The sequence below is a fragment of the Bufo bufo genome, chromosome 4 (assembly GCF_905171765.1).
Source record: "Bufo bufo chromosome 4, aBufBuf1.1, whole genome shotgun sequence".
Lineage (NCBI taxonomy): Eukaryota > Metazoa > Chordata > Amphibia > Anura > Bufonidae > Bufo > Bufo bufo.
In genome coordinates, this window is record NC_053392.1 from 318,373,564 (window position 1) to 318,401,302 (window position 27,739).

The following is a 27,739-nucleotide window of genomic DNA, read 5'->3' on the forward strand; positions in this document are numbered from 1 at the left end:
AATATTTAAAAGAAGAAAAACTGCTACAAGAGGACATAGTTTTAAATTAGAGGGGCAAAGGTTTAAAAGTAATATCAGGAAGTATTACTTTACTGAGAGAGTAGTGGATGCATGGAATAGCCTTCCTGCAGAAGTGGCAGCTGCAAATACAGTGAAGGGGTTTAAGCATGCATGGGATAGGCATAAGGCCATCCTTCATATAAGATAGGGCCAGGGGCTATCCATAGTATTTAGTATATTGGGCAGACTAGATGGGCCAAATGGTTCTTATCTGCCGACACATTCTATGTCTATGTTTCTATGTGTCACAGTAGCTTGCATTTAAAATAAAATAAAAAAACTTTTTTGACTGTAATATATAAGCAGTCAGTTGCCTGCACACGTGTGTGTTTCATGCCCTGCAAGTGCACAGTGGCACACCAGTGCAACTCGTATCTGGTGTCACAGTAGATTACATTTAAAAAAAACTAACAATTTTGACTGTAAAAGAATAGCAGTCAGTTGCCTGCAGGCGTGTGTGTTTCAGGCCCTGCCAGTGCACAGTGTCACACCAGTGCAACTCATATCTGGTGTCACAGTAGATTACATTTAAAAAAAAACAACAATTTTGACTGTAATAAAATAGCAGTCAGTTGCTTGCACGCGTGTGTGTTTCAGGCCCTGCAAATGAATAGTGTCACCAGCACAACTCATATCTGGTGTCACAGTAGGTTACATTTAAAAAAAAAAAACAATTTTGACTGTGAAATAATAGCAGTCAGTTGCCTGTACGTGTGTGTGTGTTTCAGGCCCTGCAAGTGCATAGTGTCACCAGCGCAACTCAAATCTGGTGTCACAGTAGATTACATAAAAAAAAACAAAAAACAATTTTGACTGTAATAGATTGGATAGCAGTTAGTTGTCTGAAAGCGTGTGTGTCAGGCCTACAGCTACTATTTTGCCAACTTCTGCCAGTGCACAGTGCCACTCATATCTGGTGTCACAGTAGCTTGCACGCATAGTACAACTAAACTAATATAAAAAAAATGACAGGCAGAGGCAGGCCACCCCGAAGGGGCCGTCGTGGTCGTGGTTCTGTGATTCCCTTTGGCCCTAGAATAATGCCCAGTGTTCAGAGGCCACGTACCCTGAACTCGAAAAGTTCTGAGGACATAGTTGACTGGCTAACACAGGACACCCAATCTTCTACAGCTTCCGCTCGGAATCTTGACGCACCATCCTCCTACTCATATCTGGTGGAACAGTACATTGCAAGACGTACGCGCAGTGCCCCAAATTAGAAGTAAGAGGACCGACCAAGCATCTTTTTCCATCTCCCGGTTCCTAAAATCTATTCCATACACCGGTCCCTGATAGGGGACAAAACAGAGATTAAACTGTTAAGAACAGATTTTTTTTTATTAAAAAAAGAGGACAGCCTCTGCGGAGCTGAGTATTTTTTGGCCGCGTTACTGAACGCTCATGCACAATGGCTGTAGGCTCATGCGTCCTTTTGCGGAGGTGACAAACCTGATCAGTCAAACCCAAGGCAACATCATCGACCTCATCCCATATGCGTTTTTCTGGAGCGTGCCCTGCGAAGAGTGCTGGATCAGGCCGTAGATGAGCATGAAGAGGAAGAGTTGTGGTCACCATCACCACCAGAAGCAACCTTGTCGTCGTCAATTGCTGGACCTGCGGCAATGCAGAGAGAGGAGTCTGAAGAAGAGGAGTCAGAGGAGGAAGGTGGCTTTGAGGAGGTGGAAGACCAACCACAGCAGGCGTCCCAGGGGGCTTGTTGTCACCGTTCAGGGACCAGTGGTGTTGTACGTGGCTGGGTGGAGGAAGAGACCTTCAATGCGGTCAGTGAGGACAAGGAACGGGACATGGCTAGCTTGGTATCCAACCTTGTGCAAATGGGGAGTTTGCGGTTGTGCAAATGGGCTGTTTGCGGTTGTTTGCGGTGCGTTAAACGGGGAGTTTGGTCTGTCACTGTGAAGCGGGCGTAACCTTTACACTACCTGATCGATACAACATCATACCTGATGTTTTAAAGCACGTTATTCCAAACAATTTAGGAATGTTAGATGATTTATGCCCTTTATGGATTAAAACCCGACTCTGCGTCAACTACGTAATTTTCCATGCGAGTTTTGCCATGGATCCCCCTCCGGCATGCCACAGTCCAGGTGTTAGTCCCCTTGAAACAACTTTTCCATCACTATTGTGGCCAGAAAGAGTCCCTGTGGGTTTTAAAATTCGCCTGCCTATTGAAGTCTATGGCGGTTCGCCCGGATCGTCCGTTCGCGAACATTTGTGAAAATTCGCGTCGCCGTTCGCGAAAGGAAAATTTTATGTTTGCGACATCTCTATAGCTGAATCTCATTTTAGGTTTTATGGCTTGTCTGGTTTTACGACAACACAGGAATTCACCTGCAGTAAAGAGATGATCACTATTTTCATGGCAGATCCCACTCTGGTTCCACTGGCTATCCTGCTGTAGCAGTGACATCACTTCAACAGCCCATGACTAGAGATGTCGTGAACATAAAATTTTCCGTTCGTGAACAGCGAACGCAAACTTCCGCGAATGTTTGCGAACGGGCGAACCAGGCAAACAGCCATAGACTTCAATAGACAGGCAAATTTTAAAACCCACAGGGACTCTTTCTGGCCACAATAGTGAGGGAAAAGTTGTTTCAAGGGGACTAACACCTCGACTGTGGCATGCCGGAGCGGGATCCATGGCAAAACTCCCATGGAAAATTACATAGTTGACGCAGAGTGTGGTAAGCTGAATTCGCAATGCGATTAATATAACCTGCATTAATCGCATTGTGAATTCAACTTAGAGCTAAGTTCCTAATGGTTGTATTGCTAGAATTGACGAATATAACACTATATTCTCAATCTTCGTTATATTCTAGCAATACAACCATTAGGAACCCATCTCTAAGTTGAATTCGCAATGCGATTAATATAGCCTGTATTAATCGCATTGTGATTACAACTTAGTCAAATTTGTGACACTGCAGTTTCAAAATGAATCTAAGATGGATGCTGTCCTTGCTTTTTGATAGGAGGTGGTAGGGTCTGGGAGGGAGGGTATACTGATTGGCTGGAATGTGTCTGCTGACTGTGAGGTAAAGGGTCAAAGTTTGCTCAATGATGATGTATAGGGGCGGGCGAACATCGCATATGTTCGCCCGCCGCGGCGAACGCAAACAAGCTATGTTCGCCGGGAACTGTTCGCCGGCGAATAGTTTGGGACATCTCTACCCATGACCATTGGCCTCAGCAGTGTAGCGAAATAATGATCAGTTCTTTACTGCAGCTAGATCCCATGTATTGTCTGGGTTCCTCCTGAATTTGCACAACCCTTTTAACAGTGGGGATTAATGGTATATCTGTAAATACTTTTGGTTACAAAATGAGTGAACTTGCATGCATGCATGTTTGAATGAAGGCTAAATATTGATATGTCAACAATTTCTAATAAGAGTAATAATTATTACATTCTAATATTGCTAAACTTACATAAAATGTTAACGTGTGGCTATACTGTCACGGCGGGGAGTGGGGGAAACCCCCCACCGTGCGGTGTCAAAGGCAAAAAGGGGATCAGCCAGGCCAAAATGAGTGATAAGGGAGCAGGTCACCTCCTACCGCGTCCCTAATCCTCTCCCTGACTCCTCACCATATGAGCGGACCCCGATGGTGGGACGGCTCATACACTGGATACCTAATATCCTGAGTCGCCCTGGAAATCCCTCACTTAGGAGCAGGGGAGAGACTACCTGTTCATCCACAACACGGAGGAACAGGAGTCTCTAACTAAGGCCAGGCTGCAAGGAGAGGGGAACACATACAGCTATTGAGATGGCAGGTAAGCAAAACTCATAACACACTTACCTGCCACAGACACACTGACTGGAACCCGTGCACTAGTGCTGCTGTCCCAACCAACATAAATGGACACAGAACCCACCACAAACCACACAGGGACCCAGGACACTCATAGCTGCAATAAATGTGAGACAGGGGAATGTCTTAAAAATATGCTGGACCCCAAACACCACCAGACATGTAACACCAAAAATAGACACCCTGATCAAAACCCACTCCATACACAAAGGGACAGGAAGGGAAGGAGACACTGGGATAACATAGAACATCTATGACCACAAGGGTGGCCCTCACTGGGCAGATGGAACAAGCCAGGAACCGTAAACCACCAGCATACACCAAGGCTGGAGGAACCCAGAGCTTCAGGCATCCCGCAGAGGCTAAAAAGCCCAAGCAGCCACACCCACACACACATAAACCCAGTGTTCACAAAACACTAGGAAGGGAGTTAACCCTTCCAACACCAGACAAGGTAAGGAAGCCACTTAAAGGGGAAGTGCACACACAAGCATACCAATCCATACGTTACCACCGGCAACAGCATGCGTGGCAACCATGTCACGGCAATCACCCAGAAGGCCGAGACACTGCCACCGCATGCCCTCAAAGCAACACATTGCCGCAGGCAACCGCAAGTGTGACAACAGTGTCACACCGTACACCATAGGCCGTGACATATACACTATATCTATGTAGGTATTATGTAATTCTGTGTGGCCTCACTGGGTTGTTATATAGGTTATGCGTGTATCTATATGTATCAACACTCAATACACAAAAACAAGTAGTAAGGCTGAAGATCAGCCTGTGTTTGTGGGAGGGGCGAAGGAGACCTATATAGCGCCGCCTCGCTCTCCCATCATGGACGCCGCGCTCTACCGTGACGTCTCATCACTTCCGGTTCGGGTTCCCAAGCTGCCGCCGTACCCTCGCTGCCGCTCCGTACCTGCCGCCGCTCTAAAAGGTTATACCGCATCTAATCGATCCTCTCTGCTCCGGTAAGCTAAGCGGCGCCTTGAGCTGCTCCCCGTCCTGGGAGCCTCGGCGCCGTTCTTTCTGCACTTCAGCACGTGTTCTGGCGAGACTGGGCCCCACTCTCCTGCACTGGTCTCCTGGGCAACGCAGGACGCTCAGCTCCACTCCTTCCAGTTGATCGGGTCTCACAGGCTCCGTCTGCTCAACTGCCTGTCAGTTCACATTTCGATCTCAGCCTTCAGTCCATCCAGACACTGCGCAATCACTACCACTCTGCATCAAACATCACCAAGTGAATTAATCGTCAGGCTTGCTGTAACCTCATAAGGTCTGGCTACCCCTCTTAATGTCTGCTTGGCAACCACTTGCATTCAAATCACAGAACACATATCATGCACTCATGTCTGCTTTACATGTCACCCCAATAAGATCTGTTCCCCTGGAGAAATCACTGATCCATCATTTTCTCAGGGGGTTGTCCCATCATTGGTGCAGGCGGCGCACGGACAGGTGGCACATGCCGATCTCTTCATGACGGACTCGGGGTCGGTCCTGCGCCTTAAACAATTTTTTTTTTAAATCACGCTCAGATCCACGTCACTGGGAAACCAGACAGCCAGCATGATTTAGTATCCGGCACACTTTAGGCAATCCCAAAGATAAACTGCTATTCTAATTACAATTAGCAACAACACAATGCCTTGGAATACAAGAATTAAACACTGCTACTCGGCCTCAGAAAACAGTGCATGAAGGGATACCATATCTTGCCACTAAACCATGTCAATTCTATAGGCAACAGGATGCCTTAGTGAGGAGCTGGTCTTTGGGTACCAGCAATGGTAAAAGGGGTTATTGAGAATAAATATTTAAAAGGCCATGTAGAGTATATATACATATGTATTATGTATTGTTAATAAAACTCAAATATGAAATGGAGTTCACAGGACCCACCCAAGGAACAGATTTTAAATCCTCTCTCCATGTATACAGAGCATGTGCACATACGCCTAAATTTCATCTTCACGCTATTGTCTGCCACGCAGCAGATTCATGTCAATTTTGTCTTTTCTTTAGGTTCCTTCACGCTATTGTCTGCCACGCAGCAGATTTATGTAAATTTTCCTTAGATTCGTTCACGCTATTGTCTGCCACGCAGCAGATTTATGTCAATTTTTCCTTAGGTTCATTCACGCTATTGGCTGCCACGCAGCAGATTCTTGTCAATTTTTTCCTTAGGTTTATTCACGCTATTTTCTGCCACGCAGCAGATTTATGTCAATTTAAATGTTTCATTCACGTAATCATCTGCCACGCAGCAGATGCCCTTTCTGTCTCGTTTCTTTCCCTGACACGTATCAGGCTTTAGTTGTGGTCTGCCACGTAGCAGTCCATGTTAGTTTTCCTGACACACATCAGGTTCATCCACCACCCTGACACGTCTCATTTGCACTTCCTGACACGCATCAGGTGCTGTCGCGGTCCTGCCACGTAGCAGGTGCATCGGTCGCGCTACTCACTCGGCCCGTCCTAACCTAGTAAAAAAGAAAAGAAAAAAAAAAAGAAAAAATTTTAAGAAAAAAAAAAATATATATATATAAGCACGCGGCAGATTCACGTATTTATTGGCCTCAGTCCAGAGACGCATCGGTCATTTGTCTGCCGCACGGCAGATTCATGTCATTGTTTTCCTGACACGCATCAGGTCATTTTATGCCACGCAGCAGATTCATGCCTTTGATTGTCCTGATACGCATCAGGTTTTATCCGATCGTTTGTATGCCACGCAGCAGATTCATGTCATTTCTTTTTTTTCCTGACACGCATCAGGTTTTCATCCGGTCATTGCATGCCACAGCAGATTCATGCTTTTGATTGTCCTGATACGCATCAGGTTTCTATCCGGTCATTTGCATGCCACGCAGCAGATTCATGTCTTTTTATTTTTTCTCCTGACACGCATCAGGTTCATTCGATATTTTGTCTGCCACGCAGCAGTTCATGTTCTATTTTCCTGACACGCATCTGGGTCATTCACTTGTCTGCCATGCAGCAGTTCATGTTTTTTTTTTCTCCTGACACGCATCAGGTTCATTTACCGCCCTGACACGCATCAGGGACAGGTTTTTCTTTCATGTCATATTTCATATTCCTGACACGAATCATGTGCTTCTCCACGGTCCTGCCACGCAGCAGGTACATCAGTCGTCTGACACGCATCAGGCCGTTTCAGCCCGGTTGGACCCTGGTGCGCCTCAGGGGCACTTGCCACTAGCCACGCAGCTAGTTCACGAGCTCGACCACCTGACACGCATCCGGTCATTCGTTTCGCTCTCTGGCCTCACATGTATCAGGCACGGTTAAGTTAATTGACAACGCGCGCTCCCGCTCCCTGATCCACGTCAGGTTCTACTTTATCTCCAGCATCTCTCAAGCCTCATCCCATGTTTTTCCAGGGTCATCCCAGAGGTCTATTTGGTTCAAATTTCGCTTAGGCGATTTCATCCAGGTACCAGTCTCAGGTCCCTTTCCATCCAGGTCGTTCCTGTTCCACTGTTTCGTACGCCAAGTCCAGGTAATCTAGGTCAGCTCATCAGGTAATGCCAGATTCAAAAGAACAGCAGCAAGCCAGAGTCCCGTAGGAAACCAGTCACCGGGGCAATGTTCAGGGCCTTTTCCACCTCCCTAGACAATGATCCTTTCGGGCCATATAAAAGCATAGTGATCAAAGCAGCTATGTACCTCTGTTTTACGGGTTCTTACGGCCAGGGGAATTCACCAGCTCTCCAGGACACGCAGGCCCCACTTTAGATCAATTAGCCTGGCAGCAGACGCATTGCACCCTATCACTCCACTTCACCAAAACTTCTCAAGTGGGACCGCCAGTCAAAATTCGCTGCTACCAGACCTTCAATGACTGGTGCCCGGTTGCCGTGTTCAAAAGCTATTCGCCACTGCAAAAGATCCCGCGCCGGGCAGCCCTCTTTTCCCTTTCAACTCCAAACATCTCACGGCGTCACAGTTCGTTCACCACATCAGAATCTTAGCTTCCGGACTAGGGTTCGATGCCAAGGCCATTTCGGGACATTCATTCCGCATAGGGGCGGCATCCGCAGCGTCAAGTCATGGGGTCCCAGGGCACGTCATCCAGAAGATGGGCAGATGGCAATCTTCCTGCTTCACGCACTACGTTCCGAACCCGCAGGTTGAGACTGCCGGAGCCTTCACCAGCTTAGCTTTACGAGTTCCGCATTAATCTTTCCTACCCGATTGATTTTTGCCCCTCATTTAGCTCGCACACGGCCATGGCTTCCGGCACACCTCAGCCATTGATAGTTGACAATCAGTCACCCCTCCCCAACTCAGTTGTCCACTCTGCTCCCACCGTAGCCAGGACCACAAGTAGTAAGGCTGAAGATCAGCCTGTGTTTGTGGGAGGGGCGAAGGAGACCTATATAGCGCCGCCTCGCTCTCCCATCATGGACGCCGCGCTCTACCCCTCCCACCCTTCCCATTTCTTCACCTCTCTCACCATCAGGCTTGCCCCTCATTTAGCTCGCACACGGCCATGGCTTCCGGCACACCTCAGCCATTGATAGTTGACAATCAGTCACCCCTCCCCAACTCAGTTGTCCACTCTGCTCCCACCGTAGCCAGGACCACAAGTATATTTAGAAGCACATTTTTTTTTAATGTAGCAAGACTTGCACTTTCATCTGTCTGCATGCAGCATATGATGATTCAGCAATCTATACCATCAATCCATCATACATATTTCAAAAGAAGATTATTATACTAGGGGAAAATTCTTGCAAAAATAATATGGAAATCTGTAACTTGATGTAGAGTGTCAGAGAGCGTCTTACTCTTATTTACTTTATCAGGTTTTGCTTTCTCAAATCAATGGAAGGGCATCAAGTTCAGCTAATCCATATTTCTGAGAATGAAATTGAATTTATAGTCTGTAGCATGTTGACTACCGCTCACATTTAAGGCATAATTGATTTTTATTGAAAAGCCAGCAGGCACATAAAAAATTTCCACAAACCATAAGGATGCTAAATTTTACCCAGTTCAGATAACAGTACCTCTTATTTATCTTTTAAAATGAAGCTTTTATATTTACGTGAGTCAATCCTGCAAGTGTGTGACTGATGCTCTATGAAACTATGAACCCATAGATTTGTTTTACAATATTGCTCTAAAATATATTTCCAGTAGTGTGATATATCAGCAATATACAGTACTAAAAGGTGCAATGAAGTTCAATATGGTTTTGCAATATGTTATAGTAAATATTTGTATTGATACATTAAATGATTATAGGATTTTAATACATTGAGGATACCCCTCATCATTTTATCTACCCAAACATAACAATCAGCAATATAAACTCTATTGTAATTATTATAATAGGGGATCATGTAAATAACAATACTGTATATGGTTCCTACACTGACATTCCAGGCATGGAGACTATTAGTGTGCTGCATGAGGAGCCTATTCACCACAACATGCAATACTTCTGTGGAAAAAAAAAATAAGCTTTTGATGCTGCAATCCATAATAAATTGTTTCACATATTCACCAAAGGTCAAAAGATAAGAATGAAAAAAATAATAATTTTTCATCTGTCTTCAGCTGTATATATCTGTACTTTACTGAGAGAGTAGTGGATGCATGGAATAGCCTTCCTGCAGAAGTGGTAGCTGCAAATACAGTGAAGGGGTTTAAGCATGCATGGGATAGGCATAAGGCCATCCTTTATATAAGATAGGGCCGGGGGCTATCCATAGTATTCAGTATATTGGGCAGACTAGATGGGCCAAATGGTTCTTATCTGCCGACACATTCTATGTTTCTATGTTTCTAATATAAAACTATTCCACATATGTACTATGCCATTTCTGCACCAAATAAAGTACATTGATCATATTTCATATTGTTGTAGTTGCAAAGTGAATGAGACATAAAAATAATCTTATCCAGATGCTGCAGAAAGTTTCTATAACAAAATACGTACATAACTTGACTCATTTTAAACCCACAATGTCAATTTATGTTGACGATTCCTCTTGCAGAAATCACACTTGATTGCAAAGGGTTAACTCTACATGAAACTTGAGGCATAATGAATTCCATAACGCATCATCACCATTTGGTGCAAATTTTGCTGCTGCAGAATTCCTGTGGATATTTTGCAGGGAACGCATCACATGTGGCTGTGCCCATTGGCGTACTATCAATAGAGGTAGACCAAGCAGTGGCTATGGGGCCTGTGAGGTTAGGGGGCCCAGCCAAGCTACATGGTCCCGTCCCTTTTCCGACCTGAATACATGCTGCTCATAACCATTAACATTAAACAAATATCAAGGCCCCCTATCCTCCTCATGATTCCTCCCCTCCTCCTGATTCCTTCCCTCCTCCTTGCCACCTCACCTCCGCTCTGGGCTCTGCTGGTGTGAAGTGTTACAGGAGTAGTGAGAGGAATGTTAGGGGGCCCATCGGTCTTCAGTGCAGCCTATGCTGACGTCCTGACATCCTGTGACCTGCTGGGAGACTGCATGCTCGAGCATATGTACTGGAAAAGTTACCACTCCCACTGACTGCAGAAGTAACTGCAGCAGTTAGCACATTGTTTGAGTGACTATTAGTGTATTTAGACACACTGTGCTGCAATGTGGAGGAAGGAATAAGGGGAGGGTCTGTGTGGCTTGCACTCGTAGTAATAGCTTACTATAAGTGGAAGGTACACAGCATCACTGCCACAGACATACAACCCTTGCACCCCCAAAGAAATACAACCATGCTTTAAAGGGAACCTGTCACCTACAAAAACCATCTGAAGCCGCCAACAGTACCTGCGAGTAGTGTGTTTCTGACAATAGTTTTGTTCCTGAAGGCAGGTGCGGCAAAAGCTCTGAAAGGGTTCCTTTATCCCATGCCGGCGCGCTTCCCTAGACATGCTGGACGTCAAGGGGGCAGCAGCCTCCTTGCTTCAAGTCAAGGTAACCCCCCCTACTTCCCTGCCCCTTTGCTGTGACTGACAGCCGGCAGTTTGGCTGGCTTCGCCAAACTCTCTGCATATGTGCTGTCAGTCACAGCGAAGGGGCAGGGAAGGGGGCTTGGTTACCTTGATTTGAAGCAAGGAGGCTGCTGCCCCCTTGACTTCAAGCATGTCTAGAAAAGCGTGCCGGCAGGGGATAAAGGAAAGTTTTCAGAGCTTTTGCCGCATTTGCCTTCAGGAACAAAGCAATTGTCAGAAACACACTGCTGGCTACTCTCAGGTACTACTGGCAGCTTCAGATGGTTTGTGGAGGTGACAGGTTCCCTTTAAGATCTAAAGGGCGATCCACTCCCTGCCTCTCATTGTCCTATTAGTAATATGCATAAAATGTTTTAAAAATTAATGCAGTTTTCTTCATCAATATTACCATAACATCCTCCCCCCTCACTAATCAGCCATAATAAATGTACTTTTTATTGTGGGGGGCAATTTTGATTTTTGATTTGGGGCCCCATGATTTCCATGATTTCTGTTTACGCCCCTGGCTGTGCCATTAAAATTGTCTTTTCAGAAATTTAAATCTGCAGAAGACACTGGCAGAATCGGAAGCTATGTTGCCAAATCAACCATATGATGCCTGAAGCAGATGAGGCTTTGGTTGCTCTCTGGGTACCTCAGCAACAGAAGTACCCAATTTTTTGATGGTCACATCTTTCACTTTCTTGTCTCCATTTTCAGCTTCTGCTAAGATGTTTTGACCTTTTTCTGTCCTCATTTTATTGACAATTCTACCTGGTACTAATACTATAGTAACATATTTTCTAAGGCTGAAAAAAACCATCTGTCCATCCAGTTCGGCCTGTTATACTGCCAGTTGATCCAGAGGAAAGCAAAAATAACCCCTGTGAGATAGAAGCCAATTTCCCCCACTTAAGGGGAAAAAAAATTAATTCCCGACTCCAATCAGGCAATCAGAATAACTCCCTGGATCAATGACCCATCTCTAGTAACTATATCCTGTAATATTATTACACTCCAGAAATACATCCAGGCCCCTCTTGAATTCCTTTATTGTACTCACCATCACCACCTGCTCAGGCAGAGAGTTCCATAGTCTCACTGCTCTTACTGTAAAGAATCCTTTTCTATGTTTGTGTACAAACCTTCTTTCCTCCAAACGCAGAGGATGTCCCCTCGTCACAGTAACAGTCCTGGGGATAAATAGATGATGGGAGAGATCTTTGCACTGACCGCTGATATATATATATATATATATATATATATATATACACATATACACAAAGGAAAAATGGCGGCACTGGCTGTAAATAAATGAAAATAGGGTGCACGATCCTAGGGTATAGACTTCTCACCCCACAAATAGAATCCAGAAAAAGGACGGCACTCCAGTAAGGTGAAAAAAAAGTGATGATACCTTTATTCAACCATCCGGTGCAACGTTTCGGCTCTAAATGAGCCTTTTTCAAGCAGAGATACAAGGTGAGTGGAAACAAACTTATAAGTGAATGAATTAACAAAGGCACACCCAGGGGGTGGCTACACAATTACAAACATGTGAGTAAATCCTGAAGACACATCCCACATCGGGTGTGTTCACAAAACAAATCAATGTCATGATAAGAAAGTGCAAAACACTAAGTGCTGGATAAAAAAAACATATATATCACATAGTTACACATTGCAAGTGCATTTATAAATTACATAATCCATGTGGATCCAGGGACACATACATCGATCGGGCACACATGACTAATTGATGCGTGCGTCCGGTACCCCATGCGTGTAAAGAACAGAGTGGGAGCATAGAGATATGGACATATTCGACATCACCTGGAGACACATTCCATGCGGCTATACGGTATGGTAAACATTCCGACACATAGACACGGCGTAACCTTCATCACGGACTTGGAACGTCATCAAAGCCTGCCGACATCACTGCGTCATCAAGATGCCCTTGGCTGGTAACGGCGCATGCCCAGTATCGATCTATGTTACAGAGCGCCATCATTAAAGCTGGAAAAATACCCTTAACCTGTGTGACAGCATACTAAGATGTATTAAAGCATCAAACCTGTATAGAACCAGAGTGTGGCGGTCAAGACAGGTAGTGACAACAAGGTAAACCAATGTGTCAACAAACCATACCCTGGTATCAGTGTGTTCAGGATTGATACCAGGGTATGGTTTGTTGACACATTGGTTTACCTTGTTGTCACTACCTGTCTTGACCGCCACACTCTGGTTCTATACAGGTTTGATGCTTTAATACATCTTAGTATGCTGTCACACAGGTTAAGGGTATTTTTCCAGCTTTAATGATGGCGCTCTGTAACATAGATCGATACTGGGCATTCGCCGTTACCAGCCAAGGGCGTCTTGATGACGCAGTGATGTCGGCAGGCTTTGATGACGTTCCAAGTCTGTGATGAAGGTTACGCCGTGTCTATGTGTCGGAATGTTTACCATACCGTATAGCCGCATGGAATGTGTCTCCAGGTGATGTCGAATATGTCCATATCTCTATGCTCCCACTCTGTTCTTTACACGCATGGGGTACCGGATGCATGCATCGATTAGTCATGTGTGCCCGATCGATGTATGTGTCTCTGGATCCACATGGATTATGTAATTTATAAATGCACTTGCAATGTGTAACTATGTGATATATATGGTTTTTTTTATCCAGCACTTAGTGTTTTGCACTTTCTTATCATGACATTGATTTGTTTTGTGAACACACCCGATGTGGGATGTGTCTTCAGGATTTACTCACATGTTTGTAATTGTGAAACAAGGTTGGGCGTCACTCAATATCGGGCATCAAATAGACAAGGACAGAAAATAGTGTCTGAAAATATTATTTATATCACACTTACAACATGTTGTATAAAATTGCAAATAAAATAGCTTAAAAATACTCTAAAACACATATAACCTCCTGGGAAACTATATACTGAACCGCTAAAATAGGTTTCCAAAGTCCATATTACTTCAATGTCCTTAATAGTTCATGTAATGGTCATCAAGGTGGAGCAAAAGGTTTATACTGGTTTTATGGTTCACAAAAGTAAAGTACTTTACCACTCCTTTGGGCCGCTTGTCCTTCGGAAATGCGACTGCTCTACTGTGAGCTGTAAGGACCTGTGGGTCCGGTCTTTTCTATTGGAAGTTCCCCGTATCGCTGGATGTTGCTTTGTAGCTCTGACCTTCCAGGACCTGTTTGTGGCGTCCCACGTGGTTTCGCTGAATAGGTCAGGTGACTTTCAATTCCAGGCGGGGTTTTCGAACTTGTACAGCGTCCGATCGTAGTTGTAAAATCTTCCTTAATTGTGTAGCCACCCCCTGGGTGGGCCTTTGTTAATTGATTCACTTATAAATTTGTTTCCACTCACCTTGTATCTCTGCTTGAAAAAGGCTCATTTAGAGCCGAAACGTTGCACCGGATGGTTGAATAAAGGTATCATCACTTTTTTTTCACCTTACTGGAGTGCCGTCCTTTTTCTGGATTCTATATATATATATATATATATATATATATATATATATATATATATATATATAAATATATATATATATATATATATATTAGATCTCCCCTGAGTTGTCTTTTTTCTAAAGTGAATAACTCTAATTTTGATAATCTCTCAGGGTACTGTGGTCCCCCCATTCCAGTTATTACTTTAGTTGCCCTCCTCTGAACCCTCTCCTGCTCTGATATGTCTGCCTTGTTCACAGGAGCCCAGAACTGTACACAGTACTCCATGTGTGGTCTGACTAGTGATTTGTAAAGTGGTAGGACTATGTTCTCTATCACGGGCATCTATGCCCCTTTTGATGCAACCCATTATCTTATTGGCCTTGGCAGCAGCTGCCTGACACTGGTTTCTACAGCTTAATTTGCTGTTCACTAAATATCCTAGGTCCTTTTCCATGTCAGTGTTACCCAGTGTTTTACCATTTAGTATGTACGGGTGACTTGCATTATTCCTTACCATGTGCATAACCTTACATTTGTCAGTGTTAAACCTCATCTGCCACTTATGTGCCCAAGCCTCCAATCTATCCAGATCCCTCTGTAGCAGTACACTGTCCTCTTTGGTGTTAATTACTTTACACAGTTTAGTGTCATCTGCAAAAATTTATATTTTACTGTGCAAGCCTTCTACAAGATCATTAATAAATATATTGAAGAGAATAGGGCCCAATACTGACCCCTGATGTACTCCACTAGTGACAGTGACCAAATCTGAGGGTGTACCATTAATAACCACCCTCTGTTTTCTATCACTGAGCCAGTTACTTACCCACGTACAGACATTTTCTCCCAGGCCAAGCATTCTCATTTTATATACTTACCTTTCATGCAGTACAGTGTCAAATGCTTTGAAGAAGTCCAGATATACGACATCCATTGATTCACCACTGTCCAGTCTAGAACTTACCTCCTCATAGAAACTGATTAAATTAGTTTGACATGACCGATCCCTCATGAAGCCATGCTGATATGGCGTTATTTGCTTATTTTCATTGAGGTACTCAATCCTACTCAGATTATATTCTAGGGATGTTCTGCCTGATAATGCCCTTTAAAAGATTGTAGATGTTAGGATGTCTTTCCCTAACAACCAGTCTTAATGATTCAGGTGTTCAGGTCAAGGCTGGCATGTTTTCAAGCTCTAACCTTTAATCTCTACCTCTCAATCCACAGGCTTATGAATAAGATTATGGCTATGGTAAGAAAATAGTTAAAAAGTGTCTGTCAGCATGATCAACCCTATTAAACCAGACAGAATGCCTGGTAGGGTTGATAAGGCTGATTAAAAAGATACCTTTCTTTTGTCTGTATATTAAACAGCTGTAGAGATATCTGTATTTTATTTATATGAGCATGTCGGAGCCTCAGGGTGTGGGCTGAACCTTTGGAACCCTGCTTTTGTAACATCCCTGTGAGACATCAGCATGCTGAGGACAGAGCTGTGTCCTAGAGCTGTTTCCAAGCAAGTTTTCTATGCTTAGAAAGCTAATACATATTATTGGCTTATTCACAGGCATGCTTTGATGCTGTTTTCAGGCTTCTTCCCCATTGTTTTTTGTAGAGTACTCTTAAAAAGTCTGAATACAATGCCCATCCACAGTGCACAAAGCGAAATCCAGTTCTCAGGTACCCCTGAAGCTGCTCAATAGGGATTATAAGAAAACAGCTAAAAAAAAAAAGTAGATGACTCTGTGTTTTAATCAGGATCAGATTCCCTTTAATAATTCCGACAGACAAGCATATTGCAATACTTAATTAGTTCCTAGGAAAATTATATTGGTTGCAGTGAACACATGACCAAAATGATGATTATGAAAAAGCCAAGAATTGCAATGTTTAAAAATAAATATTTAAAAGATACAAATAAGCTCTGATGACCTCCAGTTCACTTCACCTGATTATTGTGCCACACAACTACTTTAATTATTTGGCCAAATCCTGTAATTAATTTGTGTTCTTAGGCTACTTTCACACTGCCGTTTCAGGGTCCACCTGAATGGATGCATCAGTTTGGCTCAGAATGCATCAGTTTGGCTCCGCTCCGCCTCCATTCCGCTCTGGAGGCGGACACCAAAACGCTGCCTGCAGCGTTTCGGTGTCCGCCTGGCGGTGCGGAGCCAAAACGGATCCTGACCTACAATGAAAGTCAATGGGGACGGATCCGTTTACATTGACACAAATATGGTGCAATTGTAAACAGATCCGTCCCCCATTGACTTTCAATGTAAAGTCAGGACGGATCCGTTTGACTTCACTTAGACTTAGACTTTTTTTGACTAAGTGTATGCAGACGGATCCGTACTGAACGGATACCATCGTTTGCATTTATAGTTTTGTTTTTTTTTCCCCCCCCCCCCCCCGCTAGATGGTTAGGTTTGTCTCGTTAAATGTGAGAGGTTTGCGGGAAAGGATAAAGAGATATGCTGTCTTTGAGTGGATTAGGAGGTTCTTGCCAGCCGTCGTCTGCCTCCAAGAGACACACTTAGTTAAAGAGTCCCTCATATGGATGGAAAAGGGATGGAGAGCGGAAGGGTACCATTTGGTATATACTACCTATTCTAGAGGGGTTTCAATTTTGGTGCACAAAAAGATCAAATTTGAGTGTGTTAGATGTGAGGCGGACGACTGTGGCAGGTACCTTTTTCTACATTGTAATGTGGAAGGAGTTAAAATGGTAATCGCAAATGTATATATTCCTCCACCATATAAGTCAGATGTGTTGTACGAGTTGCATAGATTTATGTTGAATAGACAGGAATGTATAATGATTGCGACAGGAGATTATAATGCTGTAATGGATCCACTCAGAGACAGAGTGTCTGGCGGAGGGGGAAGAATACAAAATGTAGATCTTTGTAAAATGGTCCTGGAGTTCAACTGGATTGATGTCTGGCGTTATTTAAATCCAGAGGAAATAATGTATTCCTGTTACTCTAAAACACACCAAACGTGGTCAAGAATAGATATGGTTCTAGGAAATAAAAACTTAATGACCCAAAGTAGGATAAAGAAAGTATTATAATGGATTTGGATTTGAACAAGAGGCAAAATTTGCCACTGTTTAAGTTCAATCCCCATTGGTTAATGTATATCCCAGATAAAGAAAGTATAGAGCTGAATTTAAAAAAACTTTTTTTTAGAAAATAGCGGTTCTGCTAAAAGATCTATAGTGTGGGACACGGCTAAGGCATACTTGAGAGGATGTCTGTTTAAAAAGGTGAACTATTTTAAAAAAAACTACCAAAAAAAAGGGCAAATTATTGGAAAAGAACTTAGAAGAAGCAAGATCCATATGTATAATGAATCCGACCGGAAACAATAAGAAGAAATGGGAACAAGAACATGAAAATTTAAAAACATATTATATGGATAAAACAAGGAAGGAATTGTTCTTTCAGAGGTTTCAGTTGGCTTCGGAGGGAGAAAAGGTTGGAAAAATCCTAGCAGGTATAGTGAAAAATTTGAAAGGGAAAACATGGATAGGGGCAATTAAGGACAATAGAGATGAAATAGTCAGTTCACCCGAGGGAATTAAAAAGGTCTTCGTTGAATATTTTGAGGAACTTTATAAGTCTAGGGTACAATACAACAAAAAAGACCTGGACAATTATTTAGATCAGATTGTTATCCCCGAGATGTCTAAAACACAAAAAGAATACCTAGATAAAGAAATTTCTAATTTAGAGATAGAGGAGGTTCTGGGTCAGGTGAAACCATTAAAATCACCAGGGTGCGATGGACTCCCCTTTGAAATATATAAAACTTTCTTGCAGGTGTTAATACCGGAATTAAGAGCAAAATTGAGTGAGGCCCAAAAAATTTGTGATTTACCAGAGTCAATGAAAGAAGCAATAATAACACTGATCCCAAAAAAAAGTAAAGAACAATTAGATCCCGACTCATATAGACCAATATCTTAGTTGAATACGGACAAGAAGATTCTAGAAAAGGTTTTGGCAGGTAGGCTCTCTAAGGTGATTAAAGGTATAATCCAAGAAGATCAGACAGGTTTTATACCAGGAAGGACAATATACTCAAATATTAGAAGGCTGTACCTTAATATTGAAGCTAATAAAACAGAAGCTGGCGAAAAAGCTATACTCTCACTGGATGCACAAAAGGCTTTTAACTGCATCGAGTGGGAGTATTTATGGGCAGTATTGAAAAGGGTTGGTATAGGAGAGGGATTTATAAGATGGATTCAACTCATATATTCCAATCTTAGGTCCAGGGTGATGGTGGATGGGAGCTTGTCCCTGCCTTTCACCCTTCATAGGGGCACTAGGCAGGGATGCCCTCTCTCCCCACTATTATTCGCCATTGCAATAGAACCTTTGGCATGCTTGATAAGAAATAACAGGGAGTACAAGGGTTTTCAGTATAGGGATGGAAAGGAAAAATTTATAATGTATGCCGATGATATTTTATTATTTTTGCACAGTACGGGGGATGAGTTCAATTGAGTTATAGATATAATAGATAAGTTTTTTTTTTTCGGGGTTAAATATAAATTGGGAGAAGTCCCATATGATGTTAGGTAAGGGGCTATCACAGAAATCCGCAAGGGTGCACGTGCTTGAGCAACACGAGAGTTTTAAATATTTAGGTATACAGATTTCTACAAATATTCAAGATTATGAGAAATTAAATGTACTCCCTTTAATAAAAGAACTCAGAACCAAGATACACATCTGGAAAAAATTACCATTGTCAATTCAGGGCCGGGTGAATTTAATAAAAATGATTTTCCTTCCCAAAATATTATGTCTTACAAAATTCCCCAATGTGGTTGCCGAAAAAAACTCTTCAGGTTGTTAGATAGTTTACTGGGGGATTTTATCTGGAAAGGTGATACTCCCAGGCTAAGGAGAGAGGTTCTTCAGCTCCCAGTGAGAGGGTGGTTTAGCAGTTCCAATTTTTTTTTATTATTATTTAATAACACAATATACTCAGATAAATGGAACTTTAAAAGGAATGGTGGGGAGGAATGAGTTAATAAAAATGGGGTGGATAGGGCACACAAACTATTTAGAGGTTTTGGAGTCAGGAACACTAGGGAAAAATAGCACAGGAAATAAGATAATGAATTTAATGGGAAACATATGGGTGGAACTTAAAAAAAAGTATGGATATTAACCGCCTCACGTCCGCCCATAGGATATAAACGTCCTATGGGTGGACGTCTATTTCTGACAGCACGTTTTAAAACGTCCTGTCAGAAATAGCAGCTGCACGCTAATCGTGCAGCTGCTGATCGGGTTGCCCGCTGTCAGTGACAGCAGGGCAACCCTAAGACAAGGCAGGGACAGTGCCCAGGTGTCCCTGCCTTCTAGATCGCTGCAGACACAGCGCTCACCGAGCGCTGTGTCTGCAGAGCAGGAAGCGCTGTGCGCTTCCTGTTCCGGCCCGGCGGTCATGTGACCGCCGTGACCGGAGTGTGCAGGAGCTGTGTGAGGTCTCTCAGAGACCTCGATCAGCCCTGCTGTGAGGCTGTACAGCGCAGGATTGCTGCTGTACAGCCTCTATAGGGGTGCATTTCCACTGTAACTGGGGCTACTATCTCAGCCCCAGTTACAGGAGAAATCAACTGTGAAAAAAAAAAGAAAAAGTGAAGCAAATGTCCCCCAGAGGTCTTGTATGACCTTATGGGGGACGAAAAGTGTAAAATAAAATAAAAAAAATAAAGGGTTGAAAAAATAAAATAAAATAAAGTTTCACATGTAAAAAAAAAAAAAGTTCCCAAGTTAGGAATAAAAAAAAAAAAAATTAAAATAGAAAAAATAAAGTAAAATAGACATATTTAGTATTGCCGCGTCCGTAAAAACCAGCTCTATAAAAATATCACATGACCTAACCCCTCAGATGAACACCGTAAAAAATAAATTAAAAAAACTGTGTCAAAACAAGCAATTTTTGTCACCTTGCATCACAAAAGGTGCAACACCAAGTGATCAAAAACGCATATGTCCCACAAAATGGTATCAATAAAACCGTCACCTCATCCCGCAAAAAATGAGCCCCTACATAAGAAAATCTCTCAAAAAATAAAAAAACTATAGCTCTCAGAACATGGACACATTAAAACATTATTTTTTGGTTTCAAAAATGCTATTATTGTGTAAAACTTTAATAAATGAGAAAAAGTATACATATTAGGTATCGCCACGTCCGTAACAATCTGCTCTATAAAAATGTCACTTGACTGAACCCCTAAGGTGAACGCTGTAAAAATAAATAAATAGAAACTGTGCTAAAACAACCAATTTTTTGGTCACCTTGCCCCATAAAGTGTTATATTGAATGATCAAAAAATCATATGTACCCAAAAATAGTACTAATAAAACTGGCACCTTATCCCCTAGTTTCCAAAATGGGGTCACTTCTTGGGAGTTTCTACTGTAAGGGTGCATCAGGGGGCTTCAAATGGGACATGGCATCTAAAAACCATGTGGAGTTCCATTCCTTCTGCGCCCTGCCGTGTGCCCATACAGCAGTTTACGACCACATATGGGGTGTTTCTGTAAACCGCAGAATCTGGGTAATAAATATTGAGTTTTGTTTGGCTGTTAACCATCGATGTGTTAGAGAAAAAAATTGATTAAAATGGAAAATCTGCCAAAAAAGTGAAATTTAAAAATTTGATCTCCATTTTCCTTTAATTCTTGTGGAACGCCTAAAGGGTTAACAAAGTTTGTAAAATCGGTTTTGAATACCTTGAGGGGTGTAGTTTCTACAATGGGGTCATTTATGGGGGTATCCACTATGTAGGCCCCACAAAGTGACTTCAGACCTGAACTGGTCCTTATAAAGTAGGTTTTGGCAATTTTCTTAAAAATTTGAAGAATTGCTTCTAAACTTCTAAGCCTTCTAACGTCCTAAAAAAATAAAATGACATTTCCAAAATGATGCCAACATAAAGTAGACATATGGGGAATGTTAAATAATAAATATTTTATGAGGTATCACTTTCTGTTTTAAAAGCAGAGAAATTGAAATTTAGAAAATTGCGATTTTTTTTAAATTTTTGGGTAAATTTGGGATTTTTTCATAAATAAAGGTGAAATATTTTGACTCAAATTTATGACTATCATGAAGTACAATGTGTCACGAGAAAACAATCTCTGAATGACTTGGATAAATAAAGGCGTTCCAAAGTTATTACCACATAAAGTGAGATATGTCCGTTTTGCTAAATTTGGCCTGGTCAGGAAGGGGGCAAAGGGCCCAGATGGGAAGTGGTTAAGGGCTATTTGCACTACACACCTATTTGGAAAAACACAAACTTAAAGGAAGTGCAAAGGATTAAATCCTATATAGATTGGGAAAAAAAGGGGGTAAAATATTTAGTGCAAATATTTGAGGAAGATAAACTGAAGGACTTCTCTACCCTGGCAACGGAGTTTGGGATCCATCAAAAGGATAGCTTTAAATATCTCCAGCTAAAAAACGCTGTTAGGATACCAGCTAATCCAAATAAATATAGAAAACAACAATCAAATAGAATATATAAATTTACTAATGGAGGGGGAAAAAAAGGAGCTACGAAAAAAAGATATGGAATTTTGATGGAGGCAAAAAAAGAAGGGATTATAATATCAGCTAGAGGAAACTGGGAAAAAGAGCTCCTATCTTTTACGGAAGAAAAATGGAATGACGCCCTTAGAAGTTATACTAGGGTCTCAGAAAGGGCTTCACATAAAATTTCGCAATACTTTATACTCCACAGGTTACATCGATCTCCCTGGGCGCTAAAGAAAATGGGGGTTAGAACCTCGGATAAGTGTCCAAAATGTAGGGGTGAGAGGGCGGATCTTATACATTGTTTTTGGAGATGCCCAAAATTGATAAGGTAATAGAAAGAGATTGTAGAGATTACATCATTATTTTTGGGTATTCAAGTTTTGGAAGACCCCGTAGTCTGTATATTGGGGGCTACTGCACACCTTAAGTTAAATAGAGAGCTACAGTTGGTGTTGAATAAATTACTGTTTCAGGCCAGACTGTTGATACTTCGGAAATGGATAAATAAAGACCCCCCTACAGTAGGACAGTGGCAGGAAGCTGTGCTTAATCTGATTGGAACAGGTTTCGGAGAGATTGAGTGATAGACAGGGAAAAACTGATAAAATTTGGAAGAAATGGTTGAACCAGGGCCGAGGTGTTTGAACAAAATTTTTTTTTCTTTTTTTGTTCTTGTTCCCTCTCTCTCGCTTCAATGGGGGTCGGTGGGTATTTGGGGTAAAATGTTAATGCAAATGTTAATGTAAATGTAAAATGTTTTGTAATATGGTCCTTTTGGACGGTCCATTAATGTATTTGCCTTTTTGTATTTTGGAAAATAAAAGATATAAAAGAAAAAAAAAAAATAGGTGCGGATCCGTCTGTGCAGATACCAGACGGATCCGCACCTAGCGCAGGTGTGAAAGTAGCCTTAGATAAAACTCAGTAATCCTGTGCCGTGACATAATGGAAAAAGCTATACTTCTTGAAACAGGTAGCTGGACACAATGGGGAGATTTATCAAGGATGGAGCTTTCTGTCTTTATTTGAGCTAGAAAACTGGCGAAAGGGAAGATAAATTTGTTGTGGCAGTAGGTCATGTCGCCCAACCATCACCACACACCCTTTCTAAAAATTGGTGAGGGTGGTGTAAAAATCCCACTTGGGACAATATTTTGTCGTCATGGCATCTAAAAGGTCACAAACAGAAGGTTTACCACTTTCTTTACACCAGAGATCAGGCACAGGGATATGATAAATCTCCCCTACTGAACCCTGCGCACACAGACCATCTCAACTCAGCCGTTTGACAAAGAACCTTAGGAAGGAGAATGAAGTTCACTAATAAAGCCAATGGCTTGCTAAAAAGAATCAGTAAATGACCTGGTGCATTGTGTTTCCATTGTTATGGAGAACCTTATAAATTTTATTTTGGTAACAACAAAATGTATGCAACTCTGTCAGTTTTGAAGCAAGGAATGGCACAGCATGAAGAGCAGAAGGCTCACTCCATCGCAATCTATGGTCTAAAGAGAGTGCGTAATTGTTAATTTATTTGACTGGAATTTCTATATAATTCAATGTCTATAGTTGAAATAAAAAGTATGTGTCACCGCCAGTTCTGTGAGAAGATCTGGCAGACGTTCTTCTCTACCTCTTGTATGATGTTCTTTGTTTTGGTTTCACTTTCTCATCTCCTTTCCTTCTGCCAGGTGTCACTTATTTCGACTAATTGTCTTCCTTTATAATCCCTCCCATACTGCCTCACTTTGCAGTTTATACTACTTCCTGGATGAGGTGTTCACTGCTGGAGGCTGCTTCTGCTGTTTGTTCAGATAAGTCATTTACTTTATTGTGTTTATTTGCTGGCTTGATTCTAGGTGAACCTGACTCTGTCCGTATTAAGTGCAGGGAGCCGGTGGTCGTGTCCCCTCACTATTATAGGGTTTTCAGCTGTCACACAGTATTAGGTACGCGGGCATGCAATCGTCTACCATACAGACCCTTGCATGTGCATAGCAGTCAGGGAGAGCTCTTAGGGTTTTATAGGGCTCACCTATAAGCTCCTTAGTTTGGGATCAAGCCAGTCGCTCGTTTATTTATATGTTCCAGCTATCTGCTAACTTCATCCGTAACAGTATGTGAACCCTTTGGAATGCCTAGACTTGGGCTTCTGTATTAATTGCTAAAAAGAATCTGATTAATCTAAAAAAATCTAATAACAGATAAACAGTCTTCATGCATTAATGTATTTTAACTCCTTCAGGACCAAGATATTTTTCACCTTAAGAACCAGGCAAAATTTTGGAAATCTGACTTTATCACCATCATCTATCAAAAACTACCTCTATGCAATTTGTTAACAAAAGAACTTTATTGGATAAATAGTAAAATATATAGATAATAAATACACATCAATTAGCAGCAATAAATGTTCCAAGAGAGGACATGAAGGGCGCTGCAACATCAGTTATGTCAAATCTAAACATCTGAAGTAGAATTAGAAATGAACCCAACACAAGTATTATTCATATAATGAACTCCAAAATCGGAGCCCAATTTAAGTACATACAACATGGTGTTGGAAATAACATCATATTAAAGAGGACCTTTCACCGATTCTTACCCTATGAACTAACTATACAGATATGTAGAGCGGCGCCCCGGGATCTCACTGCACTTACTATTATCCCCGGGCGCCGCTCCGTTCTCCTGCTATGCCCTCCGGTATCTCCGCTCACTAAGTTATAGTAGGCGGAGATACCAGTCCCTAAGTTATGGTAGGCGGAGTCTGCCCTAGCGCTGGCCAATCGCAGCGCAGAGCTCACAGCCTGGGAGGTTATTTTCTCCCAGGCTGTGAGCTCTGCAATGCGATTGGCCAGCGCTAGGGCAGACTCCGCCTACCATAACTTAGGGAACGGAGATACCGGAGGGCATAGCAGGAGAACAGAGCGGCGCCCGGGGATAATAGTAAGTGCAGAGAGATCCCCGGGCGCTGCTCCACATGTCTGTATACTTAGTTCATAGGGTAAGAATCGGTGAAAGGTCCTCTTTAAAGTAAGAACCAAAAATATATGGATTACCGACTGATATGGCTGCACCCCTCTCCCAATGCTGTTTTTCAAAAAAAGGCTTCTTCCGGGTACAATGAAATACAATGACACTCCTAGTCTTTTTATACCTAACATGATTGATAAAACACTAAATTCACAGCTGTTACCTGTTAGCTTAATATCTGTGGCAAGTTTTTTGGTGGTCAAACTATCCAGCTGGATGATGATGAAGGCCCACCCGGAAGATGAAACAGGAAGCGTCGGGACACGCACGCCAGGTCAAACTAAGGCCCATCTTGCATGTCACCATGCAGTAAATCCAGCCAGCCTCCAGAAAGGTTGTGTGTTTCATACTGGAACGCACCTGAGAACATCCGGCTAAAAAGGATGTGCGTATCATGAGTGGAACGCAAATCCTGATCTTTTTTCATAATGTTCACAAACTGTTAAAATGCCAAAAATATCAAGACATCCCAATGATAGTCCCTGTCACAATACTCACACAGTAGTGTTGAACGCGAATATTCGCATAGCGAATATTAATCGCGAATATCGCAACTTCGATAATTCGCAAATATTACAAATATAGTGCTATATATTCGTTATATCGAATATTCGTCATTTTCTCCATCTGAACACATGATTCCTTCCTGCTTAAAATGCTTGTGTTCGAGGCCACGGTCCGTAGGATAGACGAAGGGGACCCTAACAGTGGCTGATGTGTGCCTGGAGCCACGTTACGCGGGTAGGCCTAAAAGAGGGCCCACCCTAGGTAGAGTGAGAAAGGAGACAGGAAAGAAAAAAGAAAGGGGGGGGACAAGGGTGGGACGTACGAATGCGGCATGCGTGGCGGAGAGGACCCAGGAGTGGGGGGTTTAAGAGGAGTGACCTGGCCCCGCCCACAAATACAGGCTGCATGCAGCCTTAACTACTTGTGTTCGAGGCCACGGTCCGTAGGATAGACGAAGGGGACCCTAACAGTGGCTGATGTGTGCCTGGAGCCACGTTACGCGGGTAGGCCTAAAAGAGGGCAAAAAACACTGAGTAGGGAAAAGCAATGACATTTAATATACATTACAAAACCAATGCACGGAAGACTTCCCGGGTCTCTGATTGCGGATCCGGAATATACCGGGAAAAGCAGGCAGATCTCCACCTCCCCATGTGACGTATGACGTGCGGAGGTGTCCTGTGTTTGGAGGCTGCAGATGCCGCTCCGATGCGGAATGAATGCCCGGATATCGTCTTGGGGTCCACCCCCAATCTTGCGACCAGGGATCTGATGTGGGATACAAATTGCCGTGTGGAAAGAGGCTTCCCTTGGAATGGAAGTAACGGTGATTCAGGGTCCGGAGGCACTATGGTGTTTAGGAAGTGTCGTAGCACGATAACCGGACACCATTCGTTCTTTGACTCAAAGAAGCGAATCTGTATAGGAGGACCGGTCTGAGACGTCTTCGTGGAAGGAAGGCTTAAGACAAAGTGATCCCGGTTCCAGGATAGTTGTTCCCTCTTCAGGAAGGTCGCCCTTGGGGAAGTGACAGAGAACTCTCCAGGGCGTAGGAAGCCGTAAAAGCTCAAATACATTGCCGCCTTGATAACCAGACTAATGGAAGGGCCAAAAGGATTACCATCTAGGATTGCAGACAGCTGCCTAAAAAGTTCACCGGAGACCGGCCGTCGGGAAGGGGCCGTGTCCCTACTACTCTTTTCCATGCCCCTGAGCGTGGCTTTGACGGCCTGAGACACGAACACAGAGCGATACTCTGGATCTTGTAACACCAAGAAATGCTGCACCCCTGCAAGGTATAAACGGATGGTACTGGGTGCCAAATTAAGGACGACATGACAATAGGCCATAAAGGCCATAATGTAGGGAGTGAAAGCTGTATCCCGTTGGGGATGATCTGTGGTGAACTTTGAAAACAGCTTCCAACCGGTGTGGTAATTGCGGGCCGTGTTGATAGAAAGGGAACGGTGCATGAAGTCCTTGGCCGTAGCCAGCAGGGACCTTAATCCAACATTAGGCTGCTGAAACTGGGAATCCGTGCCCCGGTCTGGTCGGCTTCTGGACATTCCTGAAAAAACGTGAGAAAATTGAACCGCGATAAAGCATCAGCCGCAGTGTTGCTAGCACCTGAGATATGTGAGCATGAAAAATGGAAGTTGTTAATCATAGATAGCCAGACCAGTTTACGCAGGAGGGACATGATTTTTGCCGACTTAGCCCGACCCTTGGTGATGATGTCAACTAAGTCTTGACTGTCTGAAATAAACATAACACTGGAATTGGCCCAAAGGTGACCCCAGACTGTGGCAGCTGCCACAACGGGATAAAATTCCAGAAATGGAGAAGAACTAAGTGCCTGAGGATCGGTACTGATCTGAGGCGGCCAAGGACCCGCCAACCAGTGGGACCCGAATATTGCTGCGAACCCCCGGGAAGCTGCGGCATCAGAGAACACCCTAGCTGAAGATTGAGTCCAGGAAGGGACGAACAGACTGACCCCGTTCCATGCTGAAAGGAAATCGTTCCACATACGCAAGTCTGCCATGGCTGCCCTGTCTAAGCGGACAATGCTGTCAGGCTCGGGGGCTGCTGGGAGGAGTGAGAGCAGACGTGAAATGAAGGCCCTACCCTGGGGCATCACCCTTAAGGCGAAATTTAATCTACCCAGAATGGACTGTAATTCTACCTTGGTCAGCTGGGAAGAAGCTAGAGCCCCGGAAACAGCTTCACGGATTTGTGCCAACTTGTCC